Source organism: Hirundo rustica, chromosome 10 (assembly GCF_015227805.2).
Source record: "Hirundo rustica isolate bHirRus1 chromosome 10, bHirRus1.pri.v3, whole genome shotgun sequence".
NCBI classification, from domain to species: Eukaryota; Metazoa; Chordata; class Aves; order Passeriformes; family Hirundinidae; genus Hirundo; species Hirundo rustica.
The window spans coordinates 1,685,738-1,707,967 of record NC_053459.1 but is presented as its reverse complement, the minus strand read 5'-3'; the positions used below and the strand labels follow the sequence as shown (position 1 = coordinate 1,707,967).

General features: G+C 47.3%; 1 protein-coding gene across 4 annotated transcripts in view; it reads left to right on the top strand.

Annotated features, from left to right (window-relative positions):
• ST6GAL1 (ST6 beta-galactoside alpha-2,6-sialyltransferase 1) overlaps positions 1-22,230 on the top strand; it is a 43,924-nt gene that overhangs the window by 5,380 nt on the left and 16,314 nt on the right. For 2 of the 4 annotated variants that reach the window (XM_040074526.1, XM_040074528.2), the window contains exon 2: positions 8,872-9,036. The exons of 1 other annotated variant lie outside the window; for it this stretch is intronic. The gene's annotated coding sequence lies outside the window, so the exon portion shown is untranslated. Of the gene's footprint in view, positions 1-8,517; positions 8,591-8,871; positions 9,037-22,230 lie in introns of those variants that run through there. One more of the 4 variants, XM_040074529.2, reaches the window with a different exon arrangement.

Here is a 22,230-nt window from a genome sequence, read left to right as displayed (position 1 = left end):
TGTTAACTAAGTTGGTTTAATGTTTATTTATTTGGTCGGTGTTTGTTTTTATCTCCTTTCCTCACAGTTTAATTCTTCCTAAATTCAAGATTTTAGTTTGGTCCAGGGATGGATGGATGATCACTGTGTTAATTCTTGGTTTTCCATGTGATCTGACTGGGGTCCTGCCATTCTTTGTGTTTGCAAGGGATTTTAAAGAAAATAAAAATGTAGATGTACAATATTGTAATTGTTGGTCTAAAATCTCCCTGTTGGTCTCATGAGACCCCACCTGGGGGGCTGCATCCACTCGGTCTGGGGTCTCCAGCACAGGGAGGACATTGGCCTCTTGAAGCAAGTCCAGAAGAGGCCACCTGGATTATTAGAGGGATGGAGCAGCTCTCCTGTGAGGAAAGGCTGAGAGAATTGGGATTGTTCAGCCCGGAGAAGAGAAGGCGTCATGGTGACCTCATTGTGGCCTTGCAGTGCCTGAAGGGAGCCTGTGGGAAAGGTGGAGAGGGACAGGACAAGGAGAAATGGCTTCAAACTGGCAGAGATTAAGTGTAGATGAGGTATTAGGAAAATTTCTTCCCTGCAAGGGAGGTGAGGCCTTGGAACAGATTGCCCAGGGAAGCTGTGGATGTCCCAGCCCTAGAAGTGTCCCAGGCCAGGCCTGGGGCTTGGAGCAGCCTGGAAAAGTGGAACAAGATGACCTTTAAGGTCTCTTCCAAGCCAAAACCTTCTGTGATGATTCTATGACACTTTATATTTTTTGGGTTGCTTACATTTTTATATAAATTTATATCTGTACTTCTCCAGGAGAGCTTCAGTGTAAATAATTGTCAGGGAGCTGGGCACTTTGTGAGATCCATTAGCAGGAATGTAGCAAAGATGGAAAAGTTGTGTTCTGGCTCCTCTGGGCTGGTATTTCACAGGCACATCTGATGAATACTTGATGTATTTTGTGAGAGTCTAGAAGGTGCTGGGTGGATTTTGCTCTCATCCAGATGATGGTGTCTGTAAATATGAAGCTTGTTTCTTATTAACAGCTGTTCTTGCAATCTTGAAATCCACTTTTCACAAATGCTTATGTCCGTGAGAGTGTTGCTTTCTTGGGAAGATCATTAAAGAGTGACTGGTTGTGTTTTAACAAATTCCTTCCAGAGCTTGTTAACATTTATTTTGTGAAGTCTGTAGCTGCCTAAGGAGCTGCCATGTGCCTTTCTGAACAGAACCCATTGTGGAGGGAAACCTCCCAGTAAGGGATGTGTTACGACTTGCCCCCAGTGAATGCTGTAGGGGCAGGTTTCAGTTGGACAGGGATGGCATTCAGGGTGAAGGAATTGGGAACAGAGATGAAATAGTCTCAAGGATATGTTTTAGTGTTGGAGGCAGGGGTATTCCCAAAGGCAGGAATGGAATTGGTAGAAATAACCGTTGCTTGTGCCTGTGACATAAAAGGGTATTTTTAGAGATATGGGAGTCCCCAGTCAGAGAGGAAGAGCAATGGCTGGAATGCCCTGTATGATGGGTCAGTCAGACTCTCTGCTAATGGGACAAAGTGAGGGATCACTTGCATTTTTAGGTTCCTCAGATTTAATTTAATGTTAATTTAAAGAACAGCTGTCTTGAATCCTATGGGCTGAGCGGCTACCTGTGGATGGAATAGTATGAAAAGGTGATGGAGCCATGGAGTTGGGCAGTGGTTCTGTGTGCATGAAGCACTGCCAGGCTGCCTGCTTTGCCGGAGGGGTCTGAACAGAGCAGAAAGCTGGGCGAGCTGTGTGGATGTGATGTGATTTTTCTGCAGATTTATCTGTGGATTTTCAGAGCAGTTGTTACTTGTGTTTTCTGTTTTATTCTTTTATAACATAGTGTGGGCGTGGAGTGGCAATTATTTTTGGTTCTGCGGATGTGGCTCAGCAATTTTAAATATGGTAAGAAGTGTGTTTTTAAAAATTGAGGTGGACTCCTTAAAGTCTACACCTGGGGTAGCAGTCAAATTAATTTTCAAGTGTGATATAGCTTCCCTTTCCCTTTCCACTCTCAGTTTTGGAAATTTCTTACCACTTTGTAAATCACTTTGCAAAACACCCATCTCTTTCAGATGAGCTACATGTTCTAAGGTTAAGAAGTTTGCCTAGTTATTAGGGGAGTGCAGTTGGGTAACTATTTATTAGATATTCATGGATGAATTGTTTAATTAGGCAGATAATCATATGCTTGCATGCTTGCAATCTAAGGAGAAAAATTCAGAAAGGTTAATTAAGGAATGCTTAGAAAATTTAATGTCAGAAATGGTGTTAAGTTTCAGCCTGGACCCTCTTAATTAAAATTAGGTAAGTTCATGCTGGAAGTGAATGGAAGTGAAGGAAATTTAAGCTTACTATGGCTACAGATGTGGGAGTGTACCAAGGTCGGTAATGCATATTAACTCATACTTTTCAAATTAATTTCTGGCATTCATTTGCCTTGATTTTTCCCATCTGTCTTCATGCAGACAACACTCTGGAAGCCTCAACTTACTCGACGTATTGCAGAAATGCCTCTTTCCCCCCCGCTATTCCTTCACAGCCTTTGAGCTGAGATTTTCTGCTGGGAGAGGATGGCAAGTCAAACCTTGCAGGTGATGTTTCAGCCGCTTAATTGTGCACCTAAACATCGTCTTGCTGCTGCCAGCGCTTCACATCTGTGAGGTGTTGTCGGGCCTGAAGGTCTCATCCTGCCTCAGTGGGGTGGAAACGGAGGGCAGAAACGCCCTGCCTCAGTGGGGTGGAAACGGAGGGCAGAAACGCCCTGCCTCAGTGGGGTGGCTGCCTGCGAGGCTGCGGGGCAGGAAAGGGGCAGCTCTGCCACCCACCGCCGCCGGTCCTGGCTCAGGACCGAGCCTCAGACTGCCAGTGTGTCGGAGCCCGTCTCATCGCCTCGGCCGGGAGCTGATCGGGGGCTGAGCTCACAGAGCTAGTCGCTGCTGTCGGAAGATCTCTGGTCTTCCTTCCCACGTTGTACCCGCGTGGATTTCCCCTGGTTGTTGTAACTCCCTAATCTGGAGGAAAACACGCGTGGGATGTGGCTAAACGCCTCTCAGGGCTCCCAGTAAGGGGGGAGCAGCTGTGAGCTAGTTACCAGCCCCCCACATTCCCCTGAGTGCTTGTGCTGTTCTTGGCCAGCTGGCACAGAATGCAGGATGGTGGTGATCACGTCTGGAGAGCGTGGGCCACCGTGGCTACCTCAAGCCCACCTGCCAGGGTTTCAGTAACCACAGGCTGTGTTTGTGGCTTGCTTTTTTCCATCACTGGCTGGTTTTCTGAAGTGAAAAACTCAGGCTAGGAGAGAAGGTGATCATACCTTGCTTTCTCCTCATCTGAGATTGCCCCACAGGTGTGTTTTAATGCTGTGTCTTACAGTCTTGAAGTTGTTTTAGAGCATTTCCTCTGGCCAAATACCTAGCTAGCCATATGCTGCAAGATTCCTTATCCATCCAGTACTGTTTCTTGTAGCCCCTCTCAGCTCCTGCCAGATTCTTTAAGCAGCCATCTCTTAGACAGCTTTTGGTCTCTCTGGTCCTTGAGCATCTTTTAGCCCTCCCACATCCTTGGCTTTCTTTCTCAGGTTTCATGAAAACAAGCTCTTGGGGAAAAAAAATCCAAAACCAAAAATACCGCCACGAAAATCCCTACCCACACTCCAACTGTCCAAATACATTCTACATCTTTTCTCTGTAGTTGCACTTATTATTTTTCACAAAACTGAATTTAGCTGTTGGTGTTACCAGTAGTCCTAATGAGATTTTTTTATAGCCAGTTACCAGGAGACTATTAGCTGTGTGTTTGTGTCAAAAAGTAGGTGTAATGGTTCAGAGCACATGAGCTTCACAAACTACCCCCTTAAAAAAGGCCTGTGGAGAAGCTAATTTGATGTTGCTCGCTGGAGAAAGAGATTGTTCATCTCTGGTTTGGGGAGGAGGATCAAGGACATTCAGTTCATCTTGAGAAACATGGGTTTGAAATGGAAATATTGGTCTTTGCAGTACCTGGGGAAAGCAGTGAGAAAGTTGGTAGTTGTGGGAAAAGGATCCTGCTGTGGCTGGGTGAGAGGCTGGGTCAGCCATTACTTGCACAGGTCATCTTTCTCTATGATCACGGTGTAGTTCCTGCTTGAGCTGTGGCTCTGGGGATTGGCTGTGTCCCTGTTGCTGCATGATATCACACATGGAGATGTGTGGGAGACAGAGTCCTGCTTCAGCTTGCCTTGCTACAGGTGAGTTTCTCTGTTCCTGGGAAGGAAGTCCAATAGCAAAGGATTTCCTCCCTAGGGTGTTCCAATAATATACCCAATTCCTGATAATTTGGTCTGTTTCCCCAGGCCTGTGGCCAGCCTAGCAATAGTAACTGGATTTTCAATTCCTACCCCTGTTCTGGGTAGCAGCACTTGAGGTCTGGCAGCAGTGATCACACTGATCTCAGATCCCTGACTGAGGCACTGCCCGAGTGCCTTTGCTGCTCTCTGTGTTCTTGGTTCCTGAGCCTCTCTTTTGCAGAAGGGGTGGGTTTGGGTGTCTTGCTCTTCTGTGGTGCTGCTGAAGTTACAGTATTTGCACAGAGCCAGTTCCTCTGAGATGATGATCAGTCTTCTGCTTAAGCAGAAGGTGCAAGCTTACAGAATTAATTGCCAATGGTCTGCAGTAGCCCTTGACTTGTCCTAGATTTTGCTTTAATAAGAAAATAGATCTTTTATTAAAGTGGAAGGATTTCTGTATTTTCTCTGGAAGTACAGAAGGGGTTGCAAAGCCAGACTCTCAGAAGGTAGGACAGCTTTTAAGTTATAGAGCCCAAATCTGACCTCTGTGTGCGCTGCACATTATGATAGCATGGTTCTACAGTTGCTGCTTGTCTTGATGCTGCCTTGCTCGTTGTGCATAATCAATCTGTATTTGCAGTTGTTTTGTGTGGTGTTCATTTTATTTTCCTTTTTGCAGCTCTGAGGCTGTGCTTTACTTGTGTACTTAAGCCCTGCCCCAGGGACAGAAACACAGGTTGTCCAATAGGCTCCTCTGTGGTGCTGCCCATAAATGTCTGAGCAGCTGCAGTTCATGGTGTGTTTGTGGGAAAGCAGCTCTGTGAATGGGGAGCTGAGCTGCACAGGGTACTCAGCCAATTCTGGGTGCTCTTCTGGGAAGCTGCCAGGAATCCTCCCCTGTTAATTTCTGATGTCCATGAAATGGAGTTCCATGGCTGAGAGTTCAGCCCATGTGCAGACCTGATCATGGGTCTGTCCTTCTGCAAGGGTCTGGCAACAAGGGATGTGAGAAGCTTATTTTAAGGTTTGTTTGATTCCATAGCAACTGTAAAAGAAGCAAGGCAGGAATCACTTTTTTGTCAACCTTGGTTTTTCTCTCCCAAGTCTTAATCTGGGTTTTGTGCCTTATTTACTACACCTTAAAAAAAAATCTGCTGGAAAGAAACCCACCCAGGTAGAACGTTATTTCAGCACTGTCATTCAGTGAGCGCTTCTGCTGTGTGAAAGGACTATGCTGTGACAAAACAAGGGGCAGGATTAGGTCTTTTTTCTGTGTGTTTTATGGATAGAGGAGAAGGCTGGGCTGTCCACCACACAGGCTCATCCTGCTGGAATCATCACCAGGCAGTGCCGATGGAACATTGTCCTCCCTGTGGAGCCTCGGCGAGGAGGATAGGCTGTGCAGACAGGATTTGTTGGCTGGTTGACACCAGTGACCAGGGGAACTGTGGGCTCTGCCAGTGACCCAAGAGCAGGTATTTTCCAGTTATTGCTTCTCTTCAGGTTTGTTCCCAGCCTACCTTCCAGTCCTTGCCTTAGTGGTCTTCATGGAGCAGTCCTGGTCTGAAGCTTTTCAGTGTCTCATTCCACTTCTTGTCTGCGATGTTGTCTGGGTGTCACATCCCGCTCCCCTGTGTCTGGTAGACCTGCTCCATCCGGGCTTCTTTATTCCTCACATCTTCTCATTTGGCTGATGTGACCAGAGGGTACTGCTGTCCCTGCCAGTGGTGACATTGTTCACGTCCCTGCACCCCAGCCAGTGTCTGTGCCCTCCCAGCTGTGCTGGCCCCAGTCTGAGCCTCTCTGCTCTGGGGCTTCGGGGCATTCCTGGCTGATGCTCTGCTCTGCAGAGGCTTTAATGATTTTCCATTTAACTGTGATTAACCTGACAGGCAGAGCTCTGCTTATTGTGTTCTGGAAGTGTTGTGGTGGCAAGATTTCTAACTTTGGGATGAATCAGCATTAACAATTAAGCAATAAACAAATAACCATTTATTTTACATGGTGACAGACCAGCAGGATGTTTGCCTCTGCCAAAGCATCCATCAGGCTGTTGGTCAAGCTGTAGCTGGTAAGGTGGGAAGGAGAAATAATTCCTCACTCATTAAGAAAAGATAGGTCATAAGTCTCCATCAACTGCCAGTGGGAGGGATGCTGAATGGCAGAGGGGGCTGTTGCCTCCTCCTCCTCCTGGTCCCACAGTCTAGTGATTACTGGCTGGTAGTGCACAGACCTGTCACACTGGAGCCTGGATGTTACTAGAGTGTATTAAATCCCTTCAGGCAGACAAACTCGCCTGGGCTGGTAATTAATTTACAGCACTCTCCAGGATCTTTCCATATAGATCCTCTTAGGGAAGAAGAATTAATGATAAATTAATGAAAACTTTTATACTGTTCAGAATTCAGGGGGTCATTTTTGGCCCTTACATAACCTTCTCATCTTTAAAGCTATTGTCTCTTTCAGGAATTGCTTGTATTCCTGATGGGGAAACTTGCCATGTAGAAACATTGTTGATGAATTCCTCATACTCTGGTTTGACCAGAAGGAAGGGAGGCCCGCTCACTCTCGTGCTCACAGCTTGCAGAACAAGTGCTGAGACTTCAAGCTCTGCCAAGGGACACTGCCCACCCTGCGGCTGGTGGCTCTCAGCACCCAGCATAGGCTGTGTGCACATCTAGAAGGTGCTGGGCTGTCAGAAGTGCTCCTGAGCAGGCACTTGTGCTGTCCTGCTTTGCTGAGGGGCCCCTTGATCCCTTTGCCCCCCAGAGATGCTGGTCAATATTTTTGAGCATTTTGCCCTGTTAGCAGGAAGGAATGGGTGGATGACTGGGAAGCTCCCATGGCCCCAGCCTGGCTGCTGTGCTTCCTTTTACAGCTCTGTGGCTGCCCAGGCTCTTCCACAGCAGAAGTTCCATTGCCTCTGGTGGCATCTCTGGGCTCACTTTCCAAACATGTATAAAGGCAGATTTCAGCAGGGAGCAGGTAGCCGGGGTGGATTGTTGTTTGCTGCCTCTGAAGAAGTGCTGCCTGGCTGGACAGCCAGTGTGCTGGCCTTGTTTAATTGTCTGTGCTTCTCTGCATCCCTTTTATCTCCTGTTTGCATCATTTTTCTCACTTAAATGCACCCTTTCTGCAGGCCACAAAGGCTGGTATGAACACAGCCTGCAGCAAGGGGGTCCTGCTGAGCTTGCAGGCTGGGGACTTCCTAGCCTGGCATGTGAAAGCGCTGGGCCTCTGGCACACCATTACTCATCCAGCCTTCCTGGACTGCCTTACAGCTGTCCTGGGGGTCTCCGTGTGCAAATTTCCTCACTTGCTGTGATGGCTGACCTCTTATCAAAGATGCAGCTATGCCAAGGTACTGCTGCAGGCTGGCAGACACCAATAATGTTACTTTTCAGTCCAACAGGTAGCTGTTGCTGATTTTTCCCTTTTGACCTAACCTTCAAGTATCATTCTAGTGTCACACTCTCTTACCTGGCAGAAAACCACCAGCCTGTGCTGGTGGGGCATCAGTGCTTGAGGTAGGGCACTGTGTGCCGATGTCTCTTTGCATGGGCAGCACCCCTCTTTTTAATATCTTCCTCCTGTCTTGCTTTTTACCTCTCTTTTTCCCCATCTTCCTCCTTTTCTTCATCACACAAAATATATAAAGCCTAAGCTTGCCTTTTTCTCACTGCTTTGCCTCCCCTGCTCTGGTGTGCTGCTGTGGGTTAGGGTCCCTTGGATAGTTCAAGCTGGCAGTAATTTGGGATATGGACATATTGGGACCTCTTACTAAGCTGTGAGTGCTTGGGCTCCTTACTGAGAGCAGAATGCTGGGCTGCTGGACTCGAGGTGGAGCATATGCCAGGCCATGCACACACACTGGAAACTTGCCCAGGGCAGGATAATTATGGAGGCAGTGTTTCCTCAAGTGGACCGTGTGCTCTTGCTTGCTAAACAGTCTTGTGATTAATATCTTATTTAAGAGGATTTTAGGACATGTGCTGCAGTTACGCTGAGTTTCTTTTAGAAGTAGGGGAGAGGTTAGAAATATAAACTCTGTCAAGGCTCTTTTGTGTTTCCAGCAAGGGTCACCAGGTAATTGCAGTGCGTCGCTGCTCTGTTGTGGCAGAGTAGGCAGTAGGTTTTGCTATGGAAGGTTCAGTGGGAGAGGGATCCTTGAAGGGCTTTGCACGTGTTTTTGTACAGGCCGCATTCTTAAGATCTCCTTAGGGACCCATAGCTCCGGCACTAATGGCGAGCTCTCCTACCCTGATGTCAGTCAGCATTACCAGCTAGCCCTGGCTCCTGGCATTAGACTCTGGTGAGTTCTGCAGCCAGCAGGTGTTCACCAGCAGATTCTGCCTTCAAAACAAGGCTCTCATGGTGTTTTACTCGAGTAATGTTTCAAGGTGTCAGCAGCTCGATTGTTGGCCTTGTCCAGGACACATGGTGGGGACACAGCACTATCTGCATATGCTCTGGGTGCTTCTGTGCTACTGCTGATTTTGTGAGGTCTTGGCTGGTGGTTGTAGTCTCCTCTCCAGTGGTTTCTCATCAGTCTGATGTGGCTGTCTAACATCTTCACCCTAATTTCTTTCCTAGGCTAGAGAGCTCAATTAAAAGGGACATGGGAGCATGAAGAATTGCATGGAGAGTACAGATGTGCTGCCTGTGGTGGCATCTCCTACAGCTCTTACCTGGCAATCTCCTGCTGCCTGGAAGGGATTGACAGGAACCTGTGGACAGCAAAGGAATCTGGAGATGAAGGTGATGACCATGGCTCTTCCTCTTTTTTTCCCCTACCCCTTTTTTCACTTCCACATGTCTGCAGCAAGGGCAAGGCTGCTGTCAGTGTGACAAGGCCACATACATTGAGGCACTGCTGTTTGCACTGAGGCTATCTCTTGTTACACGCAGAGTTGGGAGGATAGTAAAGAAAACACAGAGGGTTCCCTGATACTCCCTTAGCAACTATCCTATATTTCTCTTTTAAAGCAAAATAAAACATTTATTCTGCTTTTTATGAGAGCTGTTGTAGAAGCTGATGTATATTGGTTGTGTGCCAGAGATAAGAGTCTGATATCCAGTGTTTATTCTGACTCACATAAAATGAATATGAAATATGTACTGGGGCTCATTTTGGTAAAGCTTTCTGTAGAAAACCCTTTGGGGACGTTGCCTTTGGCTCTAGGTTAGAGTAATTAGCTGCCTACTTCCACAGCTGACCTCTGCTGATCATGCCTGAAGTGCTTCTGTTGGTGGTGCCACTACTCTCCCTGTCACTTCCCCACTGGCATCCTGCCCCTTAGCACTGCAGTTGCCCTCAAGGGTAACGAGCATCGTGTGAGCCCATGCAGTGATTATTGCTGGTGCTGGGACCTTCCTTTTTCTCTGTGCATGGAAAAGCTAACTTGCTAAGAAGCACTTTCAGAGACAACTGCAAATGGAAGTATTGGGTTTCTGCCTCTTTTCATGTATGAAGAAGGTTTGGGAGGACCTCATTGTGTAGCTGCTTCTCTAAATATTTAACTTGCTGGCACCAAGAGTGCCAGCTGTTGCTCCTTGCTTCCTCTTCTGCTGGAAACATGCTAATGCCCTCTCTTCCACACAAAACCTGATCTTTAGTATGGAAAATGCACTACCCTTTCTTACTTTCTGGTGGAGCAACACCTCTCTCTCCCAGTGTTGTGTTACCTTTAGCATTGCAAACTGTAACACTTGGGCAAGGTTGGTGGAGTTCCAGCAGCATGCTTGCCTCGGGCCTGCTGGACTTCTAACCCCAGAGAGGGCAGAGAGCAACAAAAATCTGCACAGAAGTCAAGACAGAGCAGTGTGGAGCCTGGGGAGCATTGGCAGGAGTGGGAATGCTCTGCTGGAGGTAGGTGAATGGAAAAGAAAAAGCATAGCCCAGTGCCTTGGGCATCTCTGGCAGCTACTCTTTCCTTGAGGAAAGAAGAAAACTAAACTGGAGACAGCTTGATTTCTGGTTAGGTGGGATTGGGTGGAGAACAAAGGATTAAAGAACCAGGTCAGCCAATCCTGTACTGCAAGACTTCTTGCTTTGGTTGTTGTACAGAGACAAAGAGTTTTTTAGTTCTGTTGTTCTCCCTTGTACCTCTGTGGAAGTCCTCTGCTCACTGGACAAAGATGTGACTTGGGGTGTGATGCTGGGTGTGTGGTGAGGTGGCTGGATCTCCTGGCCATGGGATGCATCCTCTCTGGGGAGGGAACATATGCCTGCATGTGCAAGGCACAGATAGGCACCAGGCACTGGGACTACTGGCCCTGATGGCGTGCCTGCCTTGGGGCAGCTGAAACCCAAGGCCAAGCTGACCTTTCAAGCTCAGATACACTTTTTGTGTGGAGATACTACTTCTCTTAATGAGCATTGGTAGCACTGAAGAGTTGCCTTGCGTTTGTGCCAGAACAAAATCTTGAGCCTCTTTTGAAATGCTCAGAAGTCTTCCTTGTCAAACGGTCAAACCCAGCCCTCTGTTACTAAGTCTGGTTCCAGACTAGGCAGGCCTGGTTAGGCCTGGATTGCAGGATGGCAAGGCTGCTGAAGGAGATGTATATTTGAAAACCAGCAAAGTAATATATTTGGTCTGTAATACCTGTATCTCTGCTCACCCTCTTCTCAGCAGTTACACTGTTTTATAGGTTAATAGCTGAAGTGGGAAAGGGACTTTTCTCTGAAATAGGGAAGTAAAACCAAAAATGGGCACACTTCATGCCCTAGTGTTCCCTGTGGCTGTGTGGGAGCCTCTGACTCCCTCCTGCTTTAGAAAGAGGCAGAACCTGCCTGTTGGAGCAGAGGGTTTGTTGTGTTTTGGGCACAGGTAGGCAGAGGAGAGGATAGGGATGTGCTTCAGTGTGTTGTGTCCAGGTTTAGGAGTGGTTTTCCAAGGTGGGTGTCCAGGTAAGTGGACACCAGCAGCAAAGCCTTTGACCATGTACTGTAATAGTTTCCCTTCAGGATAATGGGATGATGCACATAGGATGGTATTGTGTAAGATTACCAGTGCAGTTAATTCTACTTGTGCTGGAGTGCAGTGTTAACTCACCTGCCTGTTTGGGCTGCAGTTCTGTGTGTGCTTTAGAGGGTCCCACCAGTGCTGTCAGCTGTCAGGAGCTGTGTGTTGGTGTATGTGGCTCTGTGGCCTCTCTGTTTCTGTGTGCTTGTGGCTTTTCCTCTCTGAGGTCTGTGCTGTGGCAGGTGACATTCATCTCAGACATTGCTTTGCACTTGAAGCATTTTGTGGGACATGTGCAGAAGCTCTGAAATACCTGGTTGAGCAGAGGCTATGAGCCCAGAACAGGCACTGCATGCAGTGGATCTGGGAGAGATGGAAGGAAAAGCTGACCAAAACTGAAGATAAGGGAAGGACTTCCAAGAAGGAAGGTTAGTTGATGGTGGAAGGAGAACTGATGGTAGGATCTCCCCAAGGCAGGAAGGCAGCTTCCTGCTGCTGCGCTGTGGGGAAAGGCCAGAGAAATTAGGGTGTCCCCTTGTGCTGTATGGATTCTGGAAGGGTTGTGAGGGACCTTAGGGGAAGATTTCCCAGGAGGAAGAGGAGACTCCCAGAGATGCAGGCACAGTAGGAAAGCACCCAGTTTCTCGTGGGTAGCACCTCCAGCCTCCCTCCCCTGCTCCATGCAGCGCTGGGTGTCCCTAGGCTCTGAACACAGCTCTTGGCGAACCACCGTGGTTGATGATGGGTGCTCAGCACCGGGGCTGCTGCTCGGTGGGGCCGGGCAGGGAAGGTCAGAGCCTGGGGCTGCTGCTCAGTGGGGCCGGGCAGGGAAGGTCAGAGCATGGAGCTGCTGCTCGGTGCGGTCGGGCAGAGAAGGTCAGAGCATGGGGCTGCTGCTCGGTGGGGTCAGGCAGGGCAGAGAAGGTCAGAGCCCGGGGCTGCTGCTCGGTGGGGTCGGGCAGGGAAGGTCAGAGCATGGGGCTGCTGCTCGGTGGGGTCGGGCAGGGAAGGTCAGAGCATGGGGCTGCTGCTCGGTGGGGTCGGGCAGGGAAGGTCAGAGCATGGGGCTGCTGCTCGGTGGGGTCGGGCAGGGAAGGTCAGAGCATGGGGCTGCTGCTCGGTGGGGTCGGGCAGGGAAGGTCAGAGCATGGGGCTGCTGCTCGGTGGGGTCGGGCAGAGAAGGTCAGAGCATGGGGCTGCTGCTCGGTGGGGCCGGGCAGGGAAGGTCAGAGCATGGGGCTGCTGCTCGGTGGGGTCAGGCAGGGAAGGTCAGAGCATGGGGCTGCTGCTCGGTGGGATCGGGCAGGGAAGGTCAGAGCATGGGGCTGCTGCTCGGTGGGGCCGGGCAGGGAAGGTCAGAGCATGGGGCTGCTGCTCGGTGGGGTCGGGCAGAGAAGGTCAGAGCATGGGGCTGCTGCTCGGTGGGGCCGGGCAGGGCAGAGAGCAGAGCATGGGGCTGCTGCTCGGTGGGGTCGGGCAGGGAAGGTCAGAGCATGGGGCTGCTGCTCGGTGCGGTCGGGCAGGGAAGGTCAGAGCATGGGGCTGCTGCTCGGTGGGGTCGGGCAGGGCAGAGAGCAGAGCCCGGGGCTGCTGCTTGGTGGGGCCGGGCAGGGCAGAGAGCAGAGCCCGGGGCTGCTGCTTGGTGGGGCCGGGCAGGGCAGAGAGCAGAGCCCGGGGCTGCTGCTCGGTGGGGCCGGGCAGGGAAGGTCAGAGCATGGGGCTTTCATCTGCCCCGGCAGCAGCGCCGTGGCCACGTCCAAGGCTCTGGAGGAGCCCTTGCATCCAGACCAGCGTGGGGAATTTCTGCTCTGCTCCCCTGCTCTCATGCAAATGATTTTTCACCTCTTTGAGCCATAACGACCGAGATCTCTGAAAGAGCTCTGATGATGAGTCAAAGACCTCCCAAAAATGGCATGGGAGGTTTGCTGCAAGTTTCCGAAGCACTGGTGCTTCCACTGTTTGAGATGCCTCAAGATAATGCTGTACAGAGATCCAGACAAGATAAAGAACCTATACACTGGGGCTGGCTTACAATTGTTAGCCTTTTATTTTGGGGAAAATACCCAAAATTAAATTAAATTGCTGTTCTAGCTGACTTCAGAAAATATTCATTAGGCTGATGCATTTTAACTAGTGATTTCTATATTTGTTACTTTGGAGTGAGGGGAAAAAAAAATTCAGAGCTAACACCATGTGAAAGTAATTTCCCTTGACAACATACAACTCTGGTCTATATGCATGTTGGACTTAGGAGAAAAGCTTTTATTTCTGAAATGTCACTGTATTTTGAATGCATTATTTCTTAACTCAAAAATAGATGAGGCTATGTATGTAAATATACAAGTACATGTGTTCCTTATGAGTCCAAAAGAGACTACATGTTTCAGTGGAGCAGAACTACTTTAGCTGAATTGGCCTGATTCTTCAAAAATAATTAGAAAAAAGCCCCAAACCCAAAAAAAACCCACAAACAAAAAGACCAGTGAAGTGCAAATTAAAAATCCTATGTTAGTTTAAGACAACTTTGCTAGGCTGCTCTGCTGTTTTTCTTTGCTTTAATATTAAAATGCTATGGTTCTTCCTACATGAGAGGAGTTATTCTAACCAGCATACCTGGGGCTTGAGGATTCTCTGCCAGTTTAGCCTCAGGGGATACTGGTATGACAGCATGAGGAGGGGGGGAAAAAAATTGTGTGCCTCTTGTCAGGAGATATCCAGGACTTTTTACCGTCAGATGTCTGTGCAAGCTTAAAATATAGTATGGTAGCAGCCAAGTTCCCATTCTGTTAACCTGGAGGGGAGTTTGTAGAGAGGAGAGTGAGGTACTTTGCTGTTAAGGATCCTTTTAGCAGGAAAGGGAAGACAAAGAGTCACCTAGGATCAGTTGCTGTGAGACTATGATGGCATGGGAGGCAGATTTGTTTAAATAAAATGAATGAGTAACAATCTAAAACTTGGTCTGAACCAGATGAAAAGTCAGCCTTGTTTAATGTTCAGTGAACTTTAAGCCCAGTGCTTTTCCACTTTGAGCTTGGATTGGATGCTGAGCAGCAAGAAGAAATGGCCTTGTGCTAGAGGTGGCATCAGATCCTCCCCCAGTCTGGCAGGCTGGGATATTGTGGCACTGAGTGAGATCACTGCTGTTGGAAACACCCAACAGCTCTTGATCTAAAGCAGTTAGGCATGGTGTCCCCCAGGGTGCAGCCAGCACCTGGCACATCTCTGCTGGATTTCTGCAACCGCCCTGTCTGCACAGGGTTGTGCATCCATTCCAGGCATGACAGATGCCTGATTTCTGTGTCTGGGGAGAGTTCCCTTTGTGAAGGAGGAAGTCTGGTGTCTTTGTGGTCAGAAGGAGCTGTGTGCTTGTGAGCAGGAGGCCAGCCCTTGGCAATAACATCCTCCTCCCGTTCCTCCATGTATCATCCTTCCTGTCTTACCACATCCATTCATCCAGCTGGTTGTAGGAGAAGATGAGGACTTTTCAGTGCTCTGGGAGGCTCAGAGAGCTTTTTTGAGTCTTACAGCCTCTTTCTAAGACTGTGTTGTACTAAATGTGTTGTACTAAAGGCAGTATGAGAGCCAATATTTAATGGAGGAAATACAAAAAAAGTCTGGTGCCTCCTCTATTGCTTTAGGGAGTAACTTCTGTTTTTGTTGGAATTATCTGTCTAGATCTCTCAAAGTCCCATGTACCTGAAATATCTTAAATACCAGCAGGCAGAAAGCTGCCTGCATCAAGGACTGGGGCAGTGATTCAGATCCATGATGGATCCATCCACTTGTCATCTGCAGGCTCTGCTGCAGGACTTGGTTCTGAAGTGATATGTTTGGGGCCAGGAGCTGGGTAGTGCTTTCCAGGCTCTACACCTGGTTTTCTGGTGGTGAAGAAAGCAGGCTAAAAACACTGGGAAGAGATGATAAAACACATTAAAAGGGCCTTTATTGCATTCCTGGCCTCTCAATAACCCCAGTAAGCTTTACGTGTATTTCAAGCATGCTGTTTTCCTCCCTTCAGCAATTGTGTGGATTTGTTGTGTTTCAGATCTATTCGTGCTATGCCCATAGCAACACTGATCCATCACTGGGATACTGTCAGGGTGTGTAAGTGGGAAAGAAAAAGGGAATTCTTTGGCTGTGATGTGCGTGGCACCATGGAGCTGCCGGATGCGTGGTGTGCTGTGTTCGGGAGCTTACAGCTGGAGGTGGTGCTAGGCTTTTCCAGTCCTCCATCCCACCAAAGAATGGGCATTGCAGATCAGAGAGGCACCTGTTTGTTCCTGCAAAGTGTTCCCCATGCTGGATCCTTAAGCAGAGGACATAATCTTGGGTTTGGGTAGGAGGTACTGCTGAACCTGCTTTTCTTTCCTAAGCATCTGGGAGGATGCTGGGGGAAGAAAATAGCAAGGAGGTTTCAAATGCAGGCTTTCTCAGGAAGGTTGCATTAGTGTTTTCTGTTCTTCTAAATATGTACATGAAACTTTGAGGGTGGAGGAGTCTTAAGCTCTTTAAATTTCTTTGCATATGTCTGGCACCTAGTTTTGTGCTATACCTTTATGATTTATAAAATTGAATTGTATTTAGTCAAAGTTGCTTCCCTGGCAATATTTTTGTGGGCTTATTGACAGTAGATATATTTGAAATGCTGATACAGGAGCACAGCAGGCAAATGTGTTTGAAAAACAGGGCAGGACTTGCTGTTGCTGAAGTTCAGCCACCCCAAGAGCTCCCTGTGATCTGATGTGCTTTGGCAAAAGATATTTGGCATCTGCTACTGCAGATGTTCTGACTTTGGAAAACCTGGCTGCTGCTTCAACAGCAAAGGATATCCAGGATCTTGGGATACATCAATTCCTTGGCTGCTCTGCTGCAGCCTGACACTGAGCTTAGACCTGGGCTTTCTCCACAACCTGCATTATACCTGGCTCTCCTCTGGTCGTTTCACTCTCAGTGGAAATGGTGATGTGTGAAGTGATATCAATTAAGCTTTCCTATTGCTGTGGTTATGGAGACCAAAACCAAGTGCTTTTTATTTGTATGAAAAAATTCTGATTACTGTAACACAGGTTTTTTTCCCTGCTTCCTTTCTTATCAGAGACAAAATAATTAACTCTAATTTTGAAGTTTCCATTTGTCCTCCGTGCCTCAAGTTCCTTACAGAGAAAGGAACTACTCTGATTTTTTTGCTGGATAAATAACTGAACTGCTTGTTACGTGATTTTTTTTACAATTTCTCTGGTAATTATTTCCTTTGCTGGGTTCTAGCGAGTGTCCTTTCTAATGTTCTCTTAGTTGCCATCAGGACCTGCCTTTTTTTCAGCACCTGATACTTTTTGATAAACAGTCTTCACAGTTGTATGTGTCTTTGCATACGGATTTCTTAGTAAAAACCAATTTATTTTAAATGTGATGCAGGAAGTGTTTTGCTTAAAACGGTAGTTTGAGTAGGGTTTTCTGAAGTCAATAGCCAGAACTGATACTTCGCTTCTTTCTTCCAGTGAAGTTGGTGTGGTAGAACACTGTTGTTTGTTGAGTGCCAGCCCTGCCATCCCCAACAGGGATGAACTCTGGGTCTGTAGAGAAAAATAAATCTTGATAGCACAATGGGACTGAAAACCAGCATTGGTAGATCCAGACTTGTGCAAGTTTATTTCACTTAGTGGAAGACTAGGTCTTAGGTTAAACTGAATTAGTCTTCTTTGAGCAAGTTGTAAAGGGTTACTGCATTGTCCGTGAGAAAGAAAGACGTTGTCTCCACCTGCAAAGGGCTGGTGTCAGACATATCCTGAAGGGTTGTGTCTCTGCAGCTGGCACACGGGGAGTTTTGTTGTCCTGGGGCCACGGAACATCGATTACATGTCTTGGCACGCAGCGATATTTGCAGAGGCATTAAAGTGTTGACCTGCCACACACTGTTAATTTAAAATAAAGAAGCATCCCTCTTTCATTCTGAAGGATAAACATCATAGAGGAACACATGCCTGGGGGGGAATGATTTGAAGGTGTAATGTTCCATGTAAAGTGAATAGTCACAAATGACCGATAGCATCCTGGTCTTTGAAGCTGGGCGGGGGGGGGGTGGATTTTTGCTGTTGGCTTCCCTGTGGGAATGGTTGTGATAAAGCTGACTAATGATGAAATCCTCACTTGTAAAGCCCTGACACTGAGTATGGAAGAAAAAGCAGCATTTTCAGGAGTTGATGCTGTTCATCCACGTACTTTTCTCCAACTGAAGGTGAAACTGACAGTTTCAGAAATGGGAAAGGTTTGTAACTAAGTGGGGTCTCCGGGTATCTTGCTGAGTGAGACCCTCATGGCATGGAAATGCCCACCAGGAAATGGCTTCTGTGTTGAGCTGCACCGAGAGCTGCCATGTGGCCACCTGGCAGACTGCATCCAGGCAGGAGTGTGCTGCAGGAGAGCAGAGCTGGCCTGGGGCGTGCAGGCACCCCGTGCAGATGGGGCTCTCTTTCCTGTCCCTTGCTGTTAACAAGGAGCGATCAGCAGGTGTCTGTCTGCCTGTGGGATAAGGAAGGGCGTTTGTAAGGGAGAAAGAAGTACTGCTCCCACCAGCTGAGGGCTTGGTCCTGTTATGGAGTTCATTAATACGCTGTCCCACTGGGCAAGTAACCCCCCAAAGAGGATGCTAAGCATGGTCCACTACATTCACTCTTTATTTGCCTCAGTATATTTCATAACTGGAACCCTTACAATGAGCCACTAAAAGCACCCTCTATAACAAGACTAAATGTAAGCCTTTAATTAGATGAAGTGCTGATAAATCTGATATCCTGGATTTATGTGGCATCCTGTGACTCAGAAAGCAGTTTTTACTTCTGAATATTATTATTATTATTTAGAATACTTTCATGGCAAAACTCAAATACATGTATACTATGGTTAAGGTACTAGATCTGTATAAAATACTTACTTTGTAATTATTATATATGAAAATGCTGCTGCCTTTTAATGAGGGTTGAAGGGGAGGCAGAGTGCTGCTAGGCACAGCCACCCTCCAAAACCAACATGGCGCATAGAAAAGAGCAGGAATAAAGGGCTGACACAGTCAGAAATAAAGGCTTCTGACTTATATTAAATCCCAGTGTTTGTTGACATGTAAAACCAAAATGAAACACATGCTTAAACTTTCCCCTGTGCCTCCCCCCAGAATCTGCCTCTCTGGTTCTCCTGGGAAGATTTTTTTTCAGCCGTGACAGCAGCACATTTTCACTGGCACATGCAGAGATTTTTAATGCAGGCAGGACTAACAGATGATTCATTTACTTTCATTACAAGTGACCTGTACAGCTCTTCAATGTGTCACCTGAAATTCAACCATGTTTTTCATACAAAGTACTTTTTTCCCCCCTTCAAATCTCTGTGTAGTTTCCTCATTCTCCCTTTTCTGTTTTGTTCTGTTTGGTGGCATTGCAAACATCTAAAAGTATGGCTCAACAGATGTTTTATTTTCACAGCACAGTGATATTTTGGAAAGAAACCAAGAATTGGTAGAAGCAAGCCTTCCCTGCTTATGTATTTACAAAATCATGATACACACAGCTGAATTAACAGGCTGGGCTAAATAAGATATCAGATCTAAAACTTGGCTCCAGAGGGACAGACCTTTACCTTGGAAAATGTTTTATCACCTTTTTATCTGGAGTATCCAGCATGTGGAAAGTGTTTCTTCATTTGCAAAATGGCATGAGCCTAGTTTGTTTATTACTATTAAGGGTTTTGACAAATATTTTTTCTTTAGATCAGGAATAGTTTTTAAGAGCAGATACAGTTTTGAGGTTCCTTTTTGAATCCAATTTTTTTCTCATCTTAGGTTTCCTTGAGTATGTTATTTTGAACAGAAGAATTCCTGCCCTACATTTTCACATCTTTCCTCTTTTTCCACACACATGGGAACTCATTCACCCTCTGGTACCAGCCACTCTCTTTTCAGAGATGCTTTACAGAGGGTGTTGGATAGAGGAAAGGGTTAGCATTGAGAATGTACCAAAAAAGGAATAGAAAGGCGTAGTTAAGTATAAATTGTTCATATAGGGCAGCATAAAAACATTCCAAAATACACCAGCAAAAGTTGGGAACAAAGCTTTCCTAATTTGTGAGTAGGCACAGCATAATTGTGGGTGCAGATGGAAATGCATAAATGAAGGAAATCCTGAAAGAAATGTAAATGCTCTGCGTTTAAATATGAAATAGTTATCACATTATCTAAAAAAAAAAAAAAAGAAAAAAGATGGAGGAACAACTTGCTAAAGTAAAAAGCTTTTGTGCATCCATCGGAGAGAAGAAAACTGCAGCTGAATGATGCTGATGTATGAATGGCAGGACCAAGGAGAGGCATGGTAGACCAGGTGGATGTGATTCCTGCATATCCTGTAATCCCCAGGGGTTACGTCTCTCAAGTCATCATTTAAATTAAATTAAAGGTGTTATTTCACATGGTCATGTTTCAGAGGGACTCTGGTAGGATCCATTGCTTCAGACCAGTAAACATAATAAAAATAGCATAGCATATGTAAGAACTAACGAAGAAGTCTCATCATGTGTTTGCAGAAGGGTCACATTTCAAATCTATCTGTGTATTTCCTCTTCTCTCATTTTCAGAAGGTCGTGGACAAGGAGAGGGAGACCTTGAATTTTCAAGGTTTTGGTGAGCTTGCTCACCAGGAGCCTGAGAAAAATCCACCCTAACCTGCTGTGGGATGAGACAGGTGCATTAGTGGCCTCTAGCAGGTAGCAAAGCAAGGGCTCAGGTTTCACATCACAGAAATCCCTCAGGGATTTTCTGGGATCCCCACTCTTGAATACTGATAACAGATGTGCAGAGGAGAAGAGGAAGGGCTGAGTTCTGAGCCTGGCTGCCTTTGTCACCAGAGGGGCTGCTGGAACCGGGGGAAGCCCTGAGCAGCTGCACAGGGCTCTGCTCATCCTGGGTGCCTGGGCAGCACAGAAGCTTCCGCTCGCAGGGGTAAGATAATGCTCTTTCAAATGTATTTATTCCTGGTCTGCACCAGGGGCAGCTTGCAAAACAACCTGAAGTCATTGCAGATGTGCAGAGGTCAGGGCTCAGAAGTGGTCAGGAAAGGAAATAAAGGGAGGAAGTTTCAGAAGGAGAACAAATCAGCCCCGTTGTTGTGTTGCTGCTGGACCATGTGGCATGTGCGGGTTCAGCAGGGGTGGATGGTGTGCCTGCCTCGAGGGATTGACGGTGCTGGGGGGTGACCAAGGGCATCTGAGGGATGGAAAAGGTGCTGTGCAAAGAGGAGTTGGAACAAGTGGGACAGAGCCTGGAAAAGAGAGGAGGGGTTGTCTGCGCCAACTGCAGAGTTCATTGCCTCGGGCTGTTTGGGAAATGTGAGTAGTTTCGAGAACCAGTTAAACAAATGTGCAGAGGATGGGCATTGGTACAGCTGATGACACAACTTTTGGGAAGCTGTGTGCATTTCCTGAAAGAAGCATATTCATACCTTTGTCCATATTTGTGTGGTTTGTCTGTGTACGGGCTGTCGGGCGCTATAGGAGACAGGTAAGGGCTGTTTGAGATGAGCATTCTTGTTTTAGCATTTTTGGGGTAAATCTACCATGCAATGTGGAAATCAGGTTTGCTGGGTGTTCTCTGCTGTGGCATGGCTAGCTGCAGCTCCCTGGGCAGACAGCAGCCTCTGGGACACCAGAGGAGCAGGATTTTCACACTCATGTGTACTTTTGCTGGTTAAGACCTGAGACCAGCGAGATAATTGGACAATAAAGGTTAAGTATATGAGTGTGTGGACAGAATGTATTTCCCTGACTGCCTTGAAGATATCACATCCCTCACTTGTTCTCTGAACAGGATTAATTTGCCCTCACATGACTTGCTGTTTGGGCTTAACCTGCCAGCCAGTGCTGTACCCTACAGCTGTGTCAGGTTCTGGGTTTCAAAGGGATAGCTATTTGTTTAAGTGTTTTTTTAGGTTTGGGGGAATGTTTTTTTTGTCCTTTCTTTCCTCATACTCATAGCTGACACCTTGTGTTTTGTGCATGTGGCAAGCTTCCAACGCCTTTGGAGAAGTATCTTTGTACTGACCACTGCCAGACAGAGGTGCACACAAGTGGCCACTTGTGTCACTTTGCCAGGAAGAGCAGCTGCCTTCCTTCTCCACAACCAGAGGTTTGGTGGCAGAATGCTTGAGAGGGACCCCATCTTAGGGCACTGCTTGTGCAAATAAAATCCTGTTATGTGAAGTAGTAGTAACAATTAAGCTGAATTTCAGAGTATCTGTGGGGAACAGAAGGTATCTTGAAATGTTGTGGCTCTGCTAAACCATGTTTGCAGAGCCTGCTTTGCCAGCTTAAAAATCAAAACAAATGAACTGTTCACATTGCAGCAGTGTGTACAGTCAGAGGTGGGGATAATTTGTGCAGAAGGTAAGTTTTCCAGGTGCCTTTGAGTGGCCTGGAAAAGAGAGGGGTTGTTGTGACTTGCTGGGCATCCTGTGCTGTGCACCTCCACAAGCAGCGTCCCAGCAGGAGTTTGCAGAGAGCTGTAAAGTTGTTTCCCTGTAATGAACCTGCCACCCTTCTAGATGATTCAAGTGTGAGAAGAAAAGCTGGTGGTTACTGAGATGTGCCTGCTATCACCTCCACCTGGAAACCCCCCAGGAAACATTTTTGAAGTCAAAAGCAGGGCAGAGTCCAACAGGGCCTGGAGCAGAGAGCTCTTCTCTGAGGGTGGTAGGCTCTGGACATCTCCAACAGCTCTGAGGCTCTGTCCTCCCTGCACAGACGGTCTTAACTGAGTTTTCTAGAAGCCACATCCTTGCCTCTTGTAAGATACAGTGTGAATGAAGTCAGGCTGGGGGCTGCATGAGGCATGGTCAGAGGGAGGCGTCTCAGAGTTCGGTACTGCGCTGACACTGGCAGCTCTGTTTTGTTGTTCCTCTGGATTTGGAGGTGTTGCTGTGTGCGTGGTTTGCCAGCAGAGCCCTGACTG